Raw genomic sequence first — 22354 nt, forward strand, 5'->3', positions numbered from 1 at the left:
GATAGATGACAAAACTTAGGCTCGGAGAGAGAAGGGCGCCATGCTGCCATCCAGGAATGGAGACAGAATAGGACCCTGATGTCTTAGCTCCCAGAACAATTTCTCACTAAAACCTCTTGGGATGAGTGGGGTGGGACATGGAGGGTGCTAGAAACAGACAAGGAAGATGGCTTAATCAATAAAACAGCTCTCTCACAAGATCTTCACAACCAACATAAAAAGCCAGGATTGCAATGGTCACATGTGTTTGATATTTTCTGGAGGTGGACAGCAGAAAATCTCTGGAACTTATGAGCCAGCTAATCTAGTCTACCCAGTGACATGCCTAGCCAAGGAGAGACCCTATCTCAAACAAAACATGGAAGGCACATGAGAAATGACACTAGTTTTGCCTTCTGACCTCCACTCATGTGTATGGACCAGTACACACACAGGACCCACATCCATACAAACATGCACAAAAATAAGAACTATGTTGATATTTTCTAGAGACAAGCTAACACCCTAAAGGGGCAAAACTAATCCCTACAAACCCCTTTAGGGTCAGTTTGCAAGAGGCTTCTCCATGCTGAGGGTATGCAGTTAACCCTGGAACTCCACCTTAGATCTAGCTGATTTCTTTCCAGCAGATCCCATCTCTGTCATCGAAGAGATCAGGCCCTGGGAAATCTCTTCTGTGTTGCATTGGACCCAAGCTGAGAGATTATTAGGGGATAGAAAGGAAAAAGACAGCACTTGCCCAGTGTGACTTAAGAGGCAAAGCCAACCTGGCCTGAGACTTCATGCTGAGAAGTCCCTGCCTAGGCAGGGTCAAGCTGCCCGAAGATCTTGGCTCAGATGCCAATATCTCTGTTCAAGGAAAGGCTGCCCGTGTTCCTGCCTCTTGGCTTCCTCCCCACTGGAGTAGATACTACTTACTTCCCTGGATTGTGTGGAAACTAAGAAGGATACCAAGCAGAGAACAGCTCAGGGCTTGGCACACAATAGGTAGTCAACAAAAGGCAACTCCCCTTCTTCCAACCTTGAGCCAAAGGCTCCTCCTGCGATGAGTCAAGGATTTAGCAAGCGAAACTTCACAAGTGCTTCTGTTTCCCAAGAAGTACGATGCTGCTGATCTAAGAGTAAATAATAAATCAAAGCTCCCAGATATCACCTGGCCTGAGGGTCTCAGAGCCCCTATTCCCTGGCCATACTGCACTTTTTATGGTCCTGGAGGGTTTCATTACAGGCTTTATCTCCCAGAATCTTTTCCTGTGCTGACCCTAAGTATGAGGCATCCATCACCATTTTCTCTGGAGCTGGAGATGCTCTTACTGTCCAATCCCTACTGTGGTCTCAGAGCAGGATGTCAGGGAGTCCACAAGGCCTCAAGAAGGATGAATGTTGTCAGTCCAACCTAATTGTCTCTTGATACCATCACTGGGGAACTGTGTGCCAAGAAACAGCACAGCTGCATGTCCTCTGCCCTGAGGCACACTGGGAACTTGGGTGGTAAAGGAGGCCAGGATGAAAAGGCCCAGACAAAACCAGAACAGAAGCAGGTCTTCATCAAGCAAAGGCTGGGTGTGCACATTGCCAGGACCAGAGGATGATTCTAGCTAAGGGTTTCCCAAAATTCAGGTCGTTACAACCTCAGTCAAAAACAGACAAAAGAGACCTGCTCCACCATCAAGGACATTTGGAAACACTAAATTCTGATAGGCAGAACATTTTCTTTTTGTGGCTATGATCATTAGCACCTCTAATAAATAAACCTGCCTGCAGATCTCCAAAGTAGGAATAGAATGTTACAGGACATCATCAACTTCTTAAATGTGGAAACCTCCCAGAACTCCAACTACTTCCCAAAGAGCGTTCATCAGAACCAGTGCTCCTCACATGGGAAGTGAAGAATCCTGGTTAGTGGAATTTCTGTAGAGCTCAGCACAGGAGCTTTTTAGGTTTTCTGCCCTCAGGATAGGGTGATGCCAATGACACCATTGGCCAGGCTTTGAAGATTGAGCTGTCAGGGGCAGATCTGCCACCTGGAACCAAGCTTATTTTCCATGCCAGAAATGAATTGATAACTACTACTTGAATGAAGATTACTACTACCAAACTAAGGAAACAGCAGGCCTTAGAGCAGGGTTCTTAACCTGTGGATCATGACCCATTTGAGAGGTCAAACAACCCTTTCATAGGAGTCAAATATAGGATATCCCACACAACATGATTCATGACAGTAGAAAAATTAGTTATGAAGTGGCAAGGAAATAATTTATGGTTACAAGTCACCACTTTGAGGAACTGTGTTGAAGGGTCACAGCATTAGGAGGGTTGAGAACCACACTGTCCTGGAGAGAAAGCATCAGAGCAGATAGGGTTTTGTAGTGGGGAGTTGGTGACCAAGGTTCTAGATAACTAGTAAGAAAAAATGTTATACTCATGGGAATAAACTAGAGACCTTATCAGACCACATAGCTTGTCACAGTAAGTTGTTTAGTGTCCAGGCATGGCTCAGTCCATGGCCAAATGCTCTCACCTGGGTAAGGCTGCTGTCTTGCCATCTGGTTTCAATATTGCCTTCAGCCTGGGGCTCACCATCTCATCTCTGTAGCTGCTAGAACTTCCCTTTGGGCATTCTTGCTGCTGCACATTCAATGGGAAGGAAAGCTTATTCTCCAACAGTGTGCACATGTACACACACCCTGAAAATGAGCTGTAATTAGCCTGACTTGGATCGTGTGCTTGTGTCTGAACCAAGTGAGCAAGCAATATGTTGATTGGTAACACTGTAGGTCCACGTAGTGTCTCCATCACTTGAAGACTTGGTGCATGACTAGGGAGGAGAAACTGGGGACTAGTTATCAGGAGGATGAGTGGATGGTGGACAATGGACAATGGACAAAACATCAGACAAGCTTCCCTCCTGACCCCAAGGATGGCCAGGGTGGTCTTTGCACAGATGACCAGAGAGCTCCTTCAGACACAACCAGGCTGGCCTCTTATTGACAGAGCACTTTGACCAGGGCTAAGCCCACAGCTAATAAAATCATAGTGGGTAGAGCTGAAGCCAGGAGGGGCAGGTAAAGACTGACCAGAAAAGCACCAAGCTGGTTCTCCTACAGGATTTTGATGGTTTTATTCAGAAAAGCAGATGTTAGCTAGATTTTAGAACAAAATCCAAGCCTCGGAGTGGAGGAAACCTGTTTCACCCTTCAGCACACTGAGATTAGGCTCACAAGTCTAATGTTAACTAAGCACTAGTTTGACTTGAGGCAGGGTATGTGCTTAACACTTCCCAAATGTAAGCTTTCCATGTGAGCCAAGAGAGAGATGTGCCTCCCTTAAGACTGAAGTAAGGGTTAATTAACCCTGGCCTTATTTGGGTCTTGCCTGTCTCCACACATCTGAGGAAAAGATAGCATGTCTGGGCTAGGATCTGACCCTAGAGTACTCAGCCTATATGTGTGGGAGTTCAGCTCTGGGTCTGCCCTGGATGTCTAAGAGATGGGGAAGTCATCACAATAAAGGCAGAATATATTTCCCATCCTTGAAGGACATGACCATGCCTGGAGTAAGAGAGACCAATGAAAAGCACTTACTTTCTCCTCAATCATGGAGCAAACACTACTTGGAAGATCTGAGCTAAATAGTAGGAAGTGGTCACTCACACACTCTCATGGTTATGTGCAATGAAGGGGAAGTTGTAAGAACTATTCTCTGCATAAACCCATGTTTGAGTCAATGGAGGGATGGAACTCTGTTGCTTTACATTACCTAACAGTAACCCAAACATTCAACTACGAAGTCTAGATGGGGTCCTGCTGGGTTCCAGAGTATGACCTGCTGACCATAAATAGAGCAGCTGCAGAGGAAGGCAGTCTCTCACCTGAGCAGGATGTTTGGGTCCTGAGCCTGATGCTCTCTCCCTTATTCTTCTTTCTCCTTACTCTGGAAACCTATCCAAAGGGTTCCCTAGAGAAATCTACTTTTGCCTCTGTTGACTTGGTAATACCAAACTGTACAATATCTATTCCTAAGACTCAGCCAGAGTGAACCCATAGCTATCCAAGTGAAGAATTTCTTGGCTCCTATTGTAGAAAAATTTAAACCCAATCTAGGGTTTTTATTAGTTCTATTCAGTTACTGGATAAAAGACACACAACTTTTATTATTTACAATAAACCTTAAGCAGCACACGAGCTTGGCAGATACTTGTCCCCCTATAATATTAGAATCTACTTTCCTATAAAAACTCCTGAGTTATTACTTTACTATATTTCATCTGGGCTGCTCTTAACTCCATTTGGCAATCCCTCAGGGACACATTTTCATGGCCCACCAAACCATGGTGGCTTATTCCTCCTCTTCACCTTCATCTCCCCTCATGGTTCTCTTACATCTCCCAGCCCAGGAATCCTAAATTCCACCTATGTCTCTTCTGCTCATCTATTTGCTGTCAGTATCTTTATTTACCAATCAGATATAACTTGGGGGCAAGGTCACATTGTCACTTGGGTTTATGTGCAAATTCTCTGGTCTCTGGGACAATCAGGTCTTGGGGGCCCACACTTAACATTACAATACACAGCAAGACCTAACCTCAACAATTCCCCTTTTTAGTTCCATAAAATACTCCTTTTCTCTCAGATATAAATTGAGTACAATTATAACAATTATGAAAATTATAAGGTATGATATATACTTATAACATCCAGTCCTTTATATTTGGCAATTGTGAGAAAGTATTTTATCATATCTTTTAACATAATGAGTTTACAATTCTGTACCTAAATCATCTTTGATTTTAACTTGTATTGCTATCCTAAAACCATCTTTCAAAATCTAGAACACCTTCTTTAATTGTATAACTATAACTAGTCTTCAACACTGTCAGAGATTTGAGAAGGAATAAATATTTGAGTATGCAAGCAGTGCAGTAACACAGCTTCCAAAATTTGGCAGAGACATATGACTGCCTGGACAGTCCCCAACATTTCTTATAACGTTGGAGCATCTGTCTTCAGCCTTTGGCCCAGAACATCTGACAGACCTTAAGTAAAGCAGGAATTATGAAGGACTATCTTACTCTGTCTTGGCAGAGCTTAAAACTTGACTACCCTGCGTCTCGTGGACAGCATTTTGTCTAAAGATAAGATTAGGGCATTTCTTGCCTAGGGGCTAGCTTACCACAAGCAAAGCAACTCAACACGGAGGTATTGATGCTCATCATCTTTGAAGTGAAATGGGGGTACTGTTAGTAGAAGAACTAACATCTCATAGTCAAAAGATCTTTTAATAATGAAATGATTTTTAAATGTCATATTCTGTGGATCTCTGATACATTAGAAGACCATCTATCTATTCATAGCATATCTGAATAAGCAAAGAATGCCTGTCTATAGCTATCTATAGCTATACAATCCAGGTTGTGTATTTGTAACAATCCAAACTAATATCTAACTTTACTATGAGTTTGATTGACTATTAACTTGCATTATTTAATTATCCTAAACAGTTTGTAATAACAGCTATGAAAAGGACTGGGATTAAACCTTGTATTTTTTTATTTGGTTTTTCGAGACAGGGTTTCTCTGTATAGGCCTGGCTATCCTGGAACGTACTCTGTAGACCAGGCTGGCCTCGAATTCAGAAATCCTCCTGCCTTTGCCTCCCAGAGTGCTGGGATTACAGGCGTGCGCCACCATCGCCTGGCTCAAACCTTGTATTTTTTAAATGAGTTGCATAGACACAATTCCTATCTACAAGTAACAAAATCAATCCTAAATTTTGTATCAGTATAATTATACCAATGAAAACCTTAAACCTGTATCAGTATACATAATTTGTACCAATATAAGGAAATATAACTTGAATTTTGCATCAAAATGTAAAGATGTCTACCAATGTATGATTACAGCCAATATGTAGGAAGACTATTCCTATAGTACCCATCACTGGAGCTTGCTGGTTCCAACTGAGCACCTGAAGTTAATGTCTTTCTTGAAGATGTTATTCATTTATTCACTGGGCATACTTTGTTTAAGGGACACTGTATATTGTATGCTGCTGTAGATGGATAGATAGAAATTCCCAAATCCATACCCTCCCATCTTGGAAAAGAAAGAAGATAAATGAGATAAATAAATTATGAACTATGTAGGGCAATGAGCAATAAGGGCTAAGAAGAAATAAATCAATAATTCAGGGAGAGTGATATGTGTTGAGGAGGTAAGAATTAAGATGAGACCAGAGAAAGTTCCTTCAAGAAGAAAGAGCCATGTGGCATGAGAGAAGGAGTATTCCCAGCAGGCAGGGCCTGAGGTAGGAGCTTACCTGGGATGTCCAGAAAACAGTGGAAATGGACTTGGCAGGCAGATGAGACCAGATCATACAGAATCTTATCACTCCAGGAACTTGGCCTTAACTGTGTGTGGGGTGGGAAGTAAATGGAGAGTCTTGAGCAGAGGAACAGCATCCTGTTGCAGGGTCACTGTGAACACAACACTAGGATTTATTCTTAGATGTTACCCTTAGATAGGCATCGTGCCTGTGCAACTCATTTAAAAATACAAGGTTTAATCCCAGTCCTTTTCATAGCTGCTATTACAAACCAGGAGGATGGAAGCAGACAGGGAGATCTTCCTTAGATGCTAATCTGGGAAGAATGAGGTGATGGGAAGAGCCAGATGCTGAATGTGTCTGGAACCAGAGCTAACAGAATTACAGCCACATGGATATTCAGGTTAAGGGAAGTGAGGAGGATGACGACAAGACCTTTTGGTCTGAGAAGCAGAAAGATGTAGTTTCCATCTGCTAAGATGGGAAGGGCGGAGGAGGAGCCCATTTGGGAAGGACTGTGAAGAGCCCAGTTTTGGACAGGCATGGACATCCGAATGGGCAGCTGAGTGTCTACACGATCAGATTGAGGAGGTGGACTAAGCCAGATTTATTTGCAAGTTCTCAGCAGATAGATTCTTTTTAAATCTCTAGGACAGGACAAGAGCCTCTAGGAATGAGAGCCGAGTCGACCCACTCAGAGAAACATGTTGAGTGCGTGCCTAGACACACAGAAGTGAGATGGTGCATCTTCAGTTCCAAGAGAGAGGGCTGCAGGGAGACATGGCCATGGCTGGTAGAGGGAAGCTCAGGGCTCTCTGAAGAGGGTCCTTCAGCCACCCCTAAGGGTGGAGAGCATTGCTCAGGAAAGGGCAACAGAAGTCCTCAGGAAGAGGGGATGAAGTGTGCGAAGGGTGGAAAGAGAACAGAGTGCACAACTGGCCCATAAATGTCTGTGGAAGGGAAAGGGGTGCATGGTAGTAGGAGATAGGTCTTGGATATAGTCAGGTGGGATTTGGCTTTGTCTGGAGCAGCACTGAAAGACTATACAGGTGTCAATGTGTAAACGCCATGGTCAGACTTACTAGCTGGACCATGAGATGTGTTTCCACATTGGGGGTGGGGTCAAGGTGCTCATATGTCAAACATCTTTAGCAAGCATCAGGAGCCTATTGGTTCTGAGTCCTTCATTTGTCCATAGCATAGTCACTTCCCTGAAGCTAATCAAGTATTTGCCCAGAGCAAAGCCATGTTTGGGGTCAAAGGAAATAGTAAGGAATCTTAAACATGTGGACTCCATAGTGCTTTAACTCTGCAAGCCACTGAACAGGAGCGGCATGGCCAGTGGGCCTAGTTAATGTGTGTTGGTGGGATAAAATATACTGACCGAAAATAACCTAGGGGAAAAGAGGATACTATTTCAGCTTACAATTCTAGGTTATAGCCCATTACGGGGGTGGGGTGGGGGAGTTGGGGGTGGAGGGGTGGGGAATGGGGGGTTGCAGGGTGGGTCACAACAGCAGGATCCTGAGATAGCTGGCCACATCACAACCATGGTCAAGAGCAGAGAGAGAAGAACACATGCTCTTACACTTGTCTGCGTATGCTCTGCTCTGCTCTCTTTTCCCTCTTTAACAGCTCAGAGCCCGGCCCTTGACAAGGTGCTGCCTTCATTAAGGGCGGGTCTTTCCACCTCAGTTAACTTCATTAAGGCAGTCCTCTGTAGACCGGCCCATAAACCAGCCCAATATAGACAATTCCACATTGAGACCATCTCCGCAGGTGATTCTAGACTGTATCAAGTTGACAATTAAGAGAATCACTACAAATATCTGTATTGTAAGGAGCCGGTGCAGCAGGCTCAGAGAGTTGTACACTAAGCTCAGCGGTAGCAAGACCTAATGCAGTGAGCTAGGAACTGAAGCTGGGTCTGTAGGTGCCTCCCCAGTGAAACACTTCCTGGCACACATGTCCCCACCTAGTAAGAGCACACAGTTTGCCAGCCATCAGATGGTTAAACGAATCGGCTAAACGCTTCTCACACTCCAGCCACACTTGGCCTTTCCTTGACATGCTGTGGATGGAATTTAAATATTGCCTTTTGAATCAATGCTCGTTTTATTAGCAGGAAGCATTTAGAATGAGCCATTACACTATCATGGGGGCTTTTATTACTGGCCCTTAATAAATGTTTGATGCTCGAAATGGTTATGAGCCCACAGTGTGAGGACAGTCCCACCTGCTCCCTCCACTGCAGTCTGTGCCACAAAATTAGCTGAAGTATTCGTTAACAGAGTTATCATTTAGCCTACTTTTAACTGGCGTGGGGCCAGAAAAATAAAATAAGCGTATCAAGAACCACAGAAGGCTATTTAATGATAGCGAAGTTAAATTGAAAGAGTTGTCCTTCCCACTGGCTTGTTATCAAGAGCCAAGTTTCCAAGCAAGACACTTCATAGCATGATGTCTAGGCCTGCATAGAACTTATTTATTTACTCTCAAGGCAGGGATTATGTGTGTCAGCTTCCCACACATCTTGCCCCAGCTGAGCTACTGACATTTAAAGAGGTCTTGGTGCGCCTGGGTCACAGTGCTCTGTAAACAGCCTGGGCCATGTATCTCATTGGCTGACTGTAGCCATGCAAGTGATGGTCCTGTGTCCCTAGGGTACAGATCTCCCAGGAGAATATAGAAAGAGTTCCCCCAGGCTGGTAGAGCCACACAGGCTGATACTGATGGTTGGACTTGACAAGATGCCAATTCATGTCGCCGTCAAGCCACCTTGTTCAGTGACCGTGTACCAAGTGTTGTGACAACTGACAAAGTCAAGCCATTTCAGTGGGGTACCCACTGAGTGCAGAACAATCTCATGTCTGGGCAATGGACAAGTTATAATACCTAAAGCATTTTCTGAAAACTCACTACACACTGGGCATAAGGCCAGTGTATGTGTGTCAGCTCTGTGGTCCACACAATATCTGTGTAAAGTTAGTTCTGACAACTCTAACCTTAAAGTGTAGAAACCCTGAACCAAATGGTTAAGCACTTTTATTGGGGCCTACCATCCCATACTATCTGTGAGCCCAGGGCAAAGATATAGGTAGAATCTTATATAATACATGTATAAATGTTTCCATGTTCTGAAAACAGCCAACAGAATTTTAAATAAAATGTCATTCTAATTGACCAATACAACTCTACAAGCACTTCAGTACCTGGCTGTAACTTGAGATTTTCAATTTTTTACTTTTTATTTTTTACATTTCAAACCTGGAAACCAGGGAAGGAGTGGTCCCTGGTTGGTAACTCAGCTATAGTTCTTAAACTGTGAGGTTTCTTCCAGACATACTTGTGATCTCCCTAGTCCACACATCCAACCTCCACCACCCCGGTCCAATTGTACGCTCTTTGAGAAAAGGGCTGCATATGCCATTGGCATGGTCTTTCTCCTATACCAAGGATGGAAGTGTACCATCCTGATCCTGGAAGCTGACTTGGAGTCTTTGGACAAAGATCTAGAGCTCCAGTGTATGAGCCACTTTCGTGTCGCTGTAACAAGATACCCAACTGAAACAATTCAGGATAGAAAGGCTCTTTTACTTTGGGTCATGATTTCAGTCCATCTTAGCAGGGGAGGCATGGTGGGACATTCCAGTCCATGGCAGCAAGACTGCGTGGTTGAGGCTGTTCACATGGTGGCAGAGTGGAAGCACAGGGCAGAGAAGGAAACTGGGGCGGCCATAACCTTCAAAGACATGCCTCCAAGGATGTATCTCCTCCAGTTAGACTCTGCCTCCTCAAGTCCCACAGCCTCCCAAAGTTGTGCAAATAAGTACTCAAAACATATGCTTACAAGAGACAGTGAAGATTCAAGCCAGAACACCCAATCATGTGGAACATGGTCTGTGATCAGAACTTGGGCTCTGGGCAGGCATGTCCTCCTGGATCCTGTTGTTAAGAGGTACAAATGGAAGAGAGTAGAGATATGCCCTCTACAGTATTTTTCAGAACCCAGAGCTGTCCCTCTTCTCTGTGTCTGGACTGGCATTGTTTGGCCATACAATAAGCAACATCATTTATGCTTGAACCCAAGCTCTTTGGATCCAGGACCTATGCTATTTGGATCCAGGGCTCCCCCAAGCTATTTTTTTCTCCCAAGTCCTAAAGAGAGATGCAGGAGTTAGCTATGGGTCACTGGAATCCCAGTGTTAGAAGAGAAAGATAGCTAGACAACTTAAAGTGCATCTGACCCAGCTACTGCCCATTCCACAACTATTGCTTCCATTCAGATAGAGGCTCCAGAGATTAAGAGGATTTCTCAGCTGCTCTCCTATATCCATCCCTGCTCTATCCTGTCTCTCCTCAGTCTACCTGCCAGCTCTCTATTGAGGTCTTAGAGGATTGTCTTTGGGAGGGCCAGCTCCCTCCACACGGTTTACTGTGTGTGCTCTGATGCAGAGGCGGAGAGTCTCATTCCCATCTGTGTATCATGCTGCAGAAGCCCTGGATGGCACCAGTGTGTTCCAATTAGCTTCTGAATCACATTTGTTGTCTTAAAATATTTATATCCAGCCACTTCCCACCTGCTAGAATTGAATGCTAGCCTCTTCCACTGCTCCGCGCTGTCGTGAGCCCACCAGATCATTCTTGTCACTTGAGTTGACCAGGACACAGGGCACTGCTGCTACTAAGTGTGATAATGTATCCTAATCAGACATAAGCAGATGCATACTGCCATGACCCAGGGCACCCAGTCCCTGTGCATGGAGTTTATTGCTTTTGACGGCGACATGGGGATTCTTTAAAAAAAAAAAAAAAAAAAAAAAACAAAGCTCTTTGCTGTTCTGTTTATGCTATCTGCAGATCTACACTCCTGCAGGGTTTTGGGGAGGTTCCCAGCAGACAGCTGCAGGGGTACAAGCTACCCTGTGTCCAATTACCCTTCTTAATGGTCACAGGAAGCTGGAGCCTCTTGTACTGTAGGTTCTTCTGATGTTCTATATATGAAGAACATTTTTTTTTCATGTGCTTTTAACACATTGGCCACATACTGTGGTTGAATGGGAACAGTTTTGTTTTGAATGTTTTTTATTTTCTTTTTGTTGTGAGTATGCATCTTTGTGCAGCTTATGTGTATAGATGTTTATGTATGTGTGTCCACATGTGTACTTGGAAAGAAATGTGTGTGCATGATGTGGAAGCCAGAGGTCTAGGTTAGGTGTCTCCCTGTTACTCTCCTGCTGTATCTTTTTATGAGACATTGTCTCATCCATTGGCTAGACTGGCTAGCCAGCAAGCTCCAAAGATCCTGTTTCTGCAAAATACCCTCAGTGGTAAGATTATAGATGCACACACCCACACCCTACTCTTAGGGATATGAACTCAGGTCTCATAATTAATCAGTAGGCACTTTAATAATGGACCTGTCTCTCCAGATCTGGTTTTAATTTTACGAATTACTATTTTTAATTGTATGGATATATGAGATTCTATATGATTATTCAATACCTACATGCAGTATTTAATGACCAAATTGGGTAGTTAATATCTCCATCTTCTTAAATACATTGAAATATTTGGTTAGTATGTTGTATTTGAATGTTTTTTGGTCACATCTGTACATGTTGATAAGTACAGTTCAGTGCATGAATGTAATAGGGATAGATGATGCATATAATCAAAGCAGATGAACTGATGTTACCAGCTCCTTGACATGACTCTGCCTGGAGCCTTCATGTTTTTCCTTGCTAGTTTTTCTAGTTGGCTTTTGTGAACTGGAGCTCCCCAACTACGGTTATTAGATGGACAGCATTGAACTGGATCTGGATGGAAAAGTAGCGTGGTGTTTATGTCCAAGTTCAGTGCTTCATCTCTGCAGAATGGGGCTGGCTAAGGGAACTGTAGCAAAGAGAAAGGGGAAGATTTCCCTGAGCATCCATTGTGTGCCCACAGCAGAACTGGCACTTGACCTTGAACCAGCACTGCTTCCTTAGTCTCATTGACTAAGGAAAGGGACTGACTGGGTATAACACACAGAGAACACTGAGTCCCAGGAAGGATCAAGAACATGCCCGAGGTTGCGCTGTCATCCATTTGTAAGGCTTTGGCTTTCCTGAGTCTAGAGATTCCAAACCGGCACCATGGCTTTCTCTTCTGAAAGCCATTGTCTATGTGGGGCTTGGGCTGTGCCGCAGCGCCTTTGTGCCAGCTCTCTGCTCAGAGAGGTTGGCGTTGGGCTGACATCTCACTTTTTACATTTTCTTTCTGTTTTAATAAATAATATGTCAGAATTCAGGCAAGCCAGCCGAATAATAATTTGTCAAACCCAGAGCCCGACTTAGCTTGTTCCCACACTCGTCTTCCTCCTTCCTCTCTGTCCTGTCTTCACACATCCTGGCAAGCTCCAGATATTTCTGCCTGGGTGCTGTCACCATCCCCTGAGAAGTGGCAAGCGTTAAGCTTTCCCCCCAAAGTTTTCCACCACCCTACTGTAATCAGCTGTATATCTTAGGGTTGGAGGAGGGGAAGGCAATGCCTCTGAAGGCCCCTCTAACATACCCCACAAGCAAGGTTTCATCAGACCCTCTTCCCCCAAGACCTTAAGACACTGGCATTGACTCCATTTGGCAGTGGTCTTGAATTTTTAGTGTAGTGGGTATGAGGATGCCTTAATTTGAAAAGCACTTGCCTTGCAAACACAGGACCAGAGCACGATCCCCAGAGCTTACATAAAAAATGCCACATATACTGGATCTCAGAGACAAAGGGATGCCTGCACTGTAGTAACTAGCCACCCTAGCCAAACAGCGAGCTGCAGGCCATGAAAGATCCTGCCTCAAAGCGAACAGACAGCATTCCTGAGGACATTGCCCGAGATGTCTTTCAGCTTTTCACACACCCATACAGTCATGCACTTATGCACAGAAGTGCACATAAACATACAGACACATTTACAATGCACATATCTTGTTTTAGAAAGACCTGGTCTCCGCATGGTCATTGCAACAACTCTGACAGTGATAATGGCAAGTGTGACCATCACTGTTACATGGATGGAGAGAGACATCAGGACTAAACAGCATTCTGGGAAAACGCAGAGAGGCGGGGCTGATTGTGGACAGCCGCAGTGGCCTGTTGGTAATCTTGATAGTCAGTTGGATGAGATTAACAGAAGCCTGGGAGAGAAGTAAAGCCCGATTCTGGCTCTGTCCATAGTGCATTTCCAGAGAGAATTGACTAATTAATTAAGGGAAGACTATACTTTCAGGGATCATTTCTACAGTTCGTTACTAGAGAAGTTTCTCTGACTATGTAGAGCACCCGAAACTATGAGACGTAGCATTCCCTGCTGAGCTTGAAGCCGGCTCTAGGTGCTGCTTCCATACAGCTGCCTCTTGCCATTGATGATCGTTCTTCTCTCCTTCGGGAGGGTGAGAGGGAGGGAACGTAGTCTGAGTGAAAAAAAAATTAAGGGAAGAAGCCCCTCCCTGATCATGACATCCTCCAAAAGACTGGGGCCAGTAGGGACAGAAGGAAAAGGAAAGGGAAGTCTGCTGGTACTTCCCTCCCCTGCTCTCCCCTGCCCCATCCACCTCAATGTTCTATCTCACCTCAGGCCCAAAGTTACACAGCCAATGGACTGGACTGAAACCATGAGCCAAAAGATGTTCTTCCTCAGGCATTTGGTCACAGCAGCAACAACAGGGAAAATACAGTAAAGATGGCATCGGAAATCAGCCTGAGGAACTAGGGAGGTGTATGACTCTGTCAGCGCAGAGTGCCTGCTAGGCAAGCATGAGGACCTGAGCTGTATATCTAGCATCCATGTTAAATAAACAACAACAACAAAAAGTCATGTATGGTTGTGTAGCCCTATAATCTATAATCCTAGTACTGGGGAGGCAGAGACAGAAAGGAGGATCCTTGGGGCTTACTGGTCAGTAAGTGCAGCCAAATTGGTTCAGTGAAAGGTTTGTCTCAATATAATAATAATAATAATGATAGTAATAATGGTTTGTCTCAATATAATAATAACAACAACAATAACAATAATAATGTGAAGATCACTCCATATGATTGAGAAAGAAACTCATCATCTACTACCTGGGCTCTACATGCATGTATATATGCACATACTTGAAGATGTGTACACACACACACACACACACACACACACACAGTGCCTTGTAAAAGGAGGAGGCTTTCAATGTACAGAGAAGTGAAAGGAAACAAAACAAAACATTTGTAGAACAAAGTAAGAAGTGGTGAGAATTGGGAGGTGTGGACCACACCTGAAGCCAGGAACTGACACACAGAGTGGAGACAGGCAGGTGAGTAGACATTGGGAACAGGATGCTACAGTGACGGACAGGCAAGTGGACACTGGGAACCATCATGACAGATTTTCAGGTGTGTCCAGGGGATCCCAGGAGCAGGCTGGATAGTTAGGCTTGCTGTATCATTGATCAGGGTTCAACTGCCTCTGTCTGTAGGGTAAACAATGACAGAGGAATTCTATAAACATTTGCTTGGGCTTTAATGTGCACACATATGCATGTAAACACATGCAGGTCGGTGGATTATAAGTGCACATACACAGATACATCACAGACACAAACACATGAGAGGCAAAAGGCATTTACGTTGTTTTGTTTCTAAAGATCACCACAAGCAGCAAGGCCCTGTTAGTCACTCCTTTGGGCTGAGTCCTGGAGACCTGCGCCTTCACTGTGTCTAAACTTATCCACGTGGCGGGGGCAGATGCCTTTGGTCAGAGGAAAGCCTTCCAACAGAGAACCCAGCTGTCGAGAAGGAAAACACACCAGACTGGAGGTTAAGTGTGCAAAAGATCTAACCAAGGATCTGTAGACTCAACTCTTCTCAGGCAGTGAGGGAGGGAGGGCCTCAGTGGCTGAGAGGAAGGGGCTTGCCAGCCAAGGCTCTACAGATTCATCCTGAAGAAAGTTTTATTAGTTTTTGACTTTTACTAGCTATTAAGAAGAGTCTAAGTACAGTTAACTAGTATTTACTAGCGATTAACCAAATTTTAACAAAGAGTTTTTAACAAAGAGTCTATGTACAGTTAACTAGTGTTTTCCCCTCTTTAAAAGAATAGCTAAACTGCCTTTGTAATTAGAACACACGAATGACATCACTGAATGACTTTGGATCTGTGAGTTCTATCAAGTCAGCTCTGCATTGCCTCAGAACCCAGGGTGGGCTTGTGAGTTGCTCAGTAAGCTTTTCCCACAGACCACTGGTGGTAAGCAGCTGTCAATGGAAAATGGCCAATTCAGGAGAAACAAACATGGGTGCAGGAGACACGGTATTCTTCCCTCCTTTCAATTCAAAGCCATGTATGAGCAATCCTGGGACAAAGCAAAAGAGTCTATCCTTACAGCATCCAATCTGCTGGGATTCAATTAGAAAAGGTGGCATGCTTTTGAGCCCATAAAATATTAATATCTGGCCATTTACAGGAAATAGTGTCAGAGCGAAGCCTTTCCAATTGTTCCCCCCTTGAGATCCGTCACAGACTATGTCAAAGAGGACAATAAAGTATGAATCCTCTGTGTGATTAAAAAGTCCACTTTTACCTAATCCTTGCTGGTTCATTAGAAGATCTGAGTCAGAAGATGTTGGCAGTCCACAGACAAGAGGTGTAAGAGCACCACAGTCCTCATGACAGCCCACAGAACCCAGCACGTGCAGACAATCCTTTATGAATGTCACCCTTAATAGTGAAGCGAAAACCAGCCTCTTGGCTCCACTTATAGATCCATTCCTCATAGCTAGCTGGGCTTTCCCTTTTTATGTTTTAAGTCAACACATAATATTTTTACCTATTTCTGGAATCTTCTATGACAATTTCAGGCAAATATCTGATGTATAATAAAAAAAATTAGGGTAGCTGCTAGTTCCACTTCCTCCAGCATTTAGCATTTCCATACCCAAGCATTTTTCAAGCCATAAATTAGTGTATAGCTTCTCTCTTTAAAATGCCTTCACTAAATGGAAAGAAGGAATGGGGTGAAACATAAAAAGAAGGGGGGAACAATCCTCTAATTCACCTTTAGTGAAAACTTGCTTCTTGAGAGTGAGTTCACTGTGGTAAGTCCAGGTTTTAATTTTCTGACATCCACAGCTCCTCTTCTGCTAAGAAATGGGAAATTCCTGATTTGTGGAAGGTTCAGCAAAGGCAGGTGGTACAATTCTGATCAATGATGTATATGTAGAAAATTGCTTTCCCTACTATCCTGTGGGAAGCCATTGTTAGAAGTCAACATTGTGTATGACTGGAGAACAGCTCCTAGGTCAGTGTCCACCCTGCTAGTCCTCCTCAGCTCTACTTCCCCTTCCTTCCTTTGACATTACATGGCATTACTCCAGTGTGATCATACGCAGTCTTATGCACACACAGTGTTGGGTGTGATGAGTCTTGAGGAATACACCCGTGAATCCCCACAATCCACACAACTGAGAAGAGAAACAGTTCCCTCAGGCTCCCTTTGGGACTCACCCTTCCTTCATCCTCTTGCCTAGGAAACCCCAGTTGTCACTTCTCTGTCAGGTTATCTTAGAACTTCATGCAAATGGGGTTATAGGATGTGCTCCCCTTTATATTGGTCTGGCTTCTTTAACCAGGAGTCATAATAATGACTTGACTTGTGTGCACTTTCATATATAGAAGCGTGTGCCCCTCTCTATTGCTGGGTAGTTTCTCTTGTATAGGAGGTATGCCACCTTTTAAAACAAATCTATTTTAAGCTGTTAATAGGCACAAGGCTGTTTGCAGTTTAGGGCTCTTACAAATATCACCACCAGGGAGCCTCTGTTTACAAGTGTTTGTGTAGACCTATACTTTATTTCTGTTATTTTTTCTGAGTAAACACCTAGAAATGGAATGGAAGGCAAACGCTTACCTCTTAACAACGCATTTTCCAGAGCAGCGCACTCTTTCACATCCCCACCGGCACAGGGGAACATTCAGCATGTCAGTGTCTGCTTTTAAAAACCGATTGCAGCTGGAAGGTGATTCAGTTTGTAAAGCATTTTCCACATAAATGCAAGGGCCTAAATTTAGATTGCCAGCACCATGTAAGTGGCCTGGCCACAATCATCTGTAACACCAGAGATGGAGAGGGGAAGCAGAGATAGGTGAGTCTCCAGAACTCACTGACCAGTTAGCTAAATTGAGTCAGAGAGTTCAACTAAGGTTCAGTGAGAGAGCCTGAATCCAAATAAGGGTGGGAGATAGAGGAGAAAGATATTTGACATCAACCTCTGACCTCTATACACACACACACACACACACACACACTCACACACTCACACACTCACACATGAATCAATACACACACATATATACACACACACAAATACCACACATGCAATGGACAAAAAGGTTCTGCTGAAGTCTGGCACAAGTCAGGCCCAGTACGTGAGAGGCAGAGGCAGGAGGATCAGGAGTTCAGTGTCACCCTTTCTTACTCAGGGACTTTGAGGTGAGGCTGTGTTGCATGAGACATCAGACTCCCATCTCAAAGACAAAGCAAAATGAAAACTGCTTAGAGTTTTCACTTGGGTTCAGTTAATCTATAAATCAGCTTAGTGAAAATTAATATATTAATAATATAAAGATTTGCTATCTATTATGTGGCATCTTTATATTAATGCAAGTCTTTAACCCAGTAATATTTTATACATTTTAGTGTATAGCTCTTATCTATATTCTTCCAAAAATTAATCACTGTTTAATGTTTTTAATATTGTTGAAAATGGTATTTTTAAACTTAATTTTTAATCATCAGTAGCTAGTATATTGAAACAATTATTTGTCCATGTTGATCACGTAAGATATATTCCTGTTAAATGCATTTATTCATTCTGATAGCTTGTTTTTAACTTCTTGGGATTTTCCATGTAGATGAACAAAGACAGTTTTACATCCTCCTTCCTAATGGGTGTGCCTTTAATTTATATTTCTTGTCTTCATGAGCTGGCTAAGACTTCCACTACAAGGCTGAATCTAGTGATAAGAGCAGGTACCTGGCATGGACTTTGCCCTGCCCTTGACCTCAGAAAGAAAGCATTCATTCTTTACTGCTGTCTGGAAATGGCTTACCCTGCCTGAGCTTTCAAAGTCTTATGCTAATGCTATAAAGAGGATTCAAACTTAATCTGAATGTGGTCTTATGAGGATGGATCTTTGGGAAATGATTAGTCTAGGTTAGGAAGGAACACCCACAAACAAAGTGTCCTAATTTGCATTTTATTGATGCGATAAAACACCATGACCAAAAGCAACTTGGGGAGGAAAGAGCTTATTACATTTTTTTATAGGTTAGAGTCCATCATGGAGGGAAGCCAGGGCAAGAGCTCAAGGCAGGAACCTCAAGACAGGAACTGAAGCAGAAACCATGGAGAAGCACTGCTTGCTGGCTTGTTACCCATGGCTTTCTCAGCCTGCTTTCTTATAGAACCAAGGACCTCGTGCCCAGGCAGGGGTAGCACCACCCACAGTGACTTGGGCCGTCCCACATCAATCATTAATCAAGAAAATGTCAATCCCCAGCACTGAATAACCTGGTAGTAGGGCACGAGACCAGATACATATACATTCACAGTGCTCCGGACAGATATAATACAGCCCACAGCCTAAAGCATCCTGTTTGAACCCTCTACCCACAAAACCATGACCCAAAAATATACATCTTCTCTCTATAAAATAAACGGCTTCTGGTATTTTGTTAAGCAATAGCTGACAAAACACTTTTACTGTTAAATATTATCGAAGTCTTCAGTGTCCTTACCAATTTTTAGTCTGCATATTTACACATTACAGAGAGAGGTGTAGACAGCTCACACCATAGTTGTGTGTTTTGTGTTTCTCCTCAAAACTACCAGTCCTTATTTCATGCATTTTGAAGCACTGCTATTAGAACATGTCCCCTCCTGTCATTATGTACGTTTGGTGAACTGATCTCTTTGTCATTGAGGGGATGTCACTTCTTTGTCCCTAAGGATGCTCCTTGCTCTCAAACTGTCCGGCATTCCTAGAGCTACTACAGCTTCTTTTTATGGGAGTCAACGTGTTTTACCTTTGTCTATCCCTCAACTTTAATCTTTGTCTTATTTTTAATGTATCCTCTATATAATTAGATTTGCGCTAAGAAATTTAGAACACCGATTTGCGAAGGTAAATTCCACTTGTTAGAGCAAAATGGGTCGCTTGTAGCCCCCAGAGCATAAGAGTAGCTTTGATCTTTGGTGAAATTTGCAAGTCCACAGGTTTCTGATCAACCTTGGCTGTTCTATAATCTCTTCTTTCTCCTTCTCTGGGTGGAAGAACTCCCCGCCCCCATGCCTGGGCTTCTGGCTCTTCATGTGGAAATGAAGGTCAATGAGGTGTCTGAGATTTATATGTTGCTGAAGTCAGTTTAAAGGGAAGCAGCAATGACAAAGGTCTGGTGTGTTATACACAGAGGAACTGAGAGCAAAAGAGGCCCAGTCACAAACAGCAGGTCACTGTCTAACTGCATCCAGAGGACCGCTGTCCTGTCCTTATAAGACCCAGTGAGGGTAGTCAGGATCACCTTGGTTGTGATGCTGGTGTATAAACTTCTCACATGCTGGCTGGGGGGCATTCATCGTGGTTGTTTTGTTAGTAATGACTCAGTGGCTCAGCAACTTCCACGGAATGTCTTTGATAGAATAATATCTAGGCACTTCGCCACATGGCAGGCAGCACGTGGCCTCTGGGAGTCTTCTGCCCACCAGCGAGAACTTTCTTAACCTTGGTGTCTTCCTCCCACCCCCTCGGACAAGAACCTTCTTAACTTTGGACTTGGCGGCTGAGTGCTTCCTCTGGGCTGGACCTCTCTGGAATACGTGACAGATGTGGGTTTACCTGTGGCTGCAGTGGTGGTGGTCTCCCCTCTTTTAGCTTCTTTGCCTTAGGGTTACCTTTCCCAGCCATGTCTACCACACTGACACCAGCCTTCCTGGCTTCCTTCTTTGGGTCCAGTTTCTCTACTTTTCTCCCAGCCAACATGCAAGATGGGAAAGACTACCCTGTGTTTTACAGTTGTACTTCGGGTGGGCGGTACACAGTTGGTCTTGTTCTTGTCACCACCATTCTTATCATCGAGCACTCCGCCTTGACCTTGGATGTTGACTCGAGACCACTTTCTCTTATCTCCTGTGACTGCTTGGGTTTAAATCCAACGTCTGATATGGTTTTCCCATTTCACTTTTTTCTCTTTCCCATTTACTCCCCCTTGCTTTGTTTTAGATTATTTTACTTACATATCTATTTACCAACTTTGTTTTATTTTTATTTTTTAAAGCAAGGTCTCACTATTTAGCCCAGATTGGCTTTAATTTGTAGTTTTCTCTCCAGCCACAAAAGTGCTAGAATTACTGACGTGCCCAATCGGGTCCAGCTAATTTGCTGTTTTTCATGATTTCATTCTCCTTATGGTGTGTGTGTGTGTGTGTGTGCTTTGCATGTGTGTCTGTCTGTCTGTCTTTCTGTGTATCTCTGTGTACATGTCTTTGTCTGTGTCTATGTGTGTATTTATGTGTACATGCATGTGCCTATGTGCCTCTGTGTGTGTATGTCTATGTGTTTATCTGTCTTTCTTCTTCTCTATTTCTCTCTCTGTCTCTCTCTCTCTCTTTGTGTGTGTGTGTGTGTGTGTGTGTGTGTGTGTGCAAGCATGCATGCAGGTGTGTGCACAAGAACAGAAAGGCCAGAATATGATGCAGGATGTCTTTCTTGGTCACTTTCCATTTATATTTTGAGTTAGAACCTTTCACTGAGCCTTGGGCTGTCTGATTCAACTCAGCTGGCTGGTCAGCAAACCCCAGGATCCTGTCTCCTCCTCCTCAGTGCTGAATGGGTGCCATATCTAACTATTCCAGCTGAGTTCTTGGGATTAATTTTATACCATAATGTTCATATACCAAGCACCTTACTGAGTAGCCCATCTTGGCGTCCCCTTTGTTGGTTTCTTACTGTGCTCTCTTTGCTTTCTGTCTTTAGGGGTTGCTCTAGAATTGAGTTTCTTAGTCCTGGTGCTATTGGCATTGTGTCTATGAATCCCTTTCTTTCTTTGGGGAACTGTCCTATGCAACTTACAATACTTGACAGCACCCCTGGCTCCTCCCACTAACTGCCAGGAACACTCCTCCATTGTTGTGATGAATGTCCTCAGGACCATGTATGGAGGACTTGTTTTATTTAGCAGTATTGAGGCCCAAGCCCAGGGCCCGGCGATGCTAAACGAACACGCTACTGATGAGTCACTCCCCCAAGCCCCACATGCAGGGCTCACAGAGTAATCATATTATAGTCAAGCAGACATAGCACTTTGAATTTGCAGTTCAGTCTTTTGACATTGTGATATAATGTCATCTAAAAACATGATAGATTCCTTTCATAACTATTCTGGGATGCATTATACCCAGACAGTGTAAGAAATTGTCTATACTCATACATATACAGGCGGCACTAAGTAAACTCAGTGAGAGAGAAGGAGGAGGGAAAGGGAGGAGAGAGAGAGAGAGAGAGAGAGGAAGAGAGAGGAGGAGGGGAGGGAAAGGGAGAGTACATGGAGGTAGGAGAGCAAAGTGGTGAGGGGAGAGTTGGAGGAATAAAATAGGAAATAGATTTGATCAAAACACATTATAGACATTATAAAATCTCCAATATAAGTTATAAACTTTAAAAGCATATTTTAATCTATATTGCTCTATCATACTGCTTTATTTGATATGTATTAGCCATTTTTGTGGTCCTGGTGTACGCTGGGAAGGGCCAACACTGACGTGCGCCCTTAGCCTTCCACCGGTATTATTGCCGTGCCTGTTACTTCTCCGTAAGCTGTAAACCCCACTACGCATTATTGTTTGTGCTTCTTAAACATAATCTCTTAACAGATTTTAAGAATAACAGGGAAAAAGTATCTCTGCTTATGTACTCTTTATATAACTTTAACTTTCCATCTGGTATCAATATATTTTCTGCTTA

At 43.6% G+C, this 22354-nt stretch overlaps 1 protein-coding gene and 1 non-coding gene across 3 annotated transcripts in view; both read left to right on the forward strand.

Annotated features, from left to right (window-relative positions):
* Asic2 (acid sensing ion channel subunit 2) overlaps nt 1-22354 on the forward strand; it is a 1078645-nt gene that overhangs the window by 899793 nt on the left and 156498 nt on the right. The gene's annotated exons all lie outside the window — the stretch shown is intronic.
* On the forward strand, nt 13573-13778 carry LOC127695756 (small nucleolar RNA U3). Its single transcript, XR_007980107.1, has one exon. It is a non-coding gene; the product is annotated as a small nucleolar RNA U3 (small nucleolar RNA).

Source organism: Apodemus sylvaticus, chromosome 10 (genome assembly GCF_947179515.1).
Source record: "Apodemus sylvaticus chromosome 10, mApoSyl1.1, whole genome shotgun sequence".
NCBI lineage: Eukaryota > Metazoa > Chordata > Mammalia > Rodentia > Muridae > Apodemus > Apodemus sylvaticus.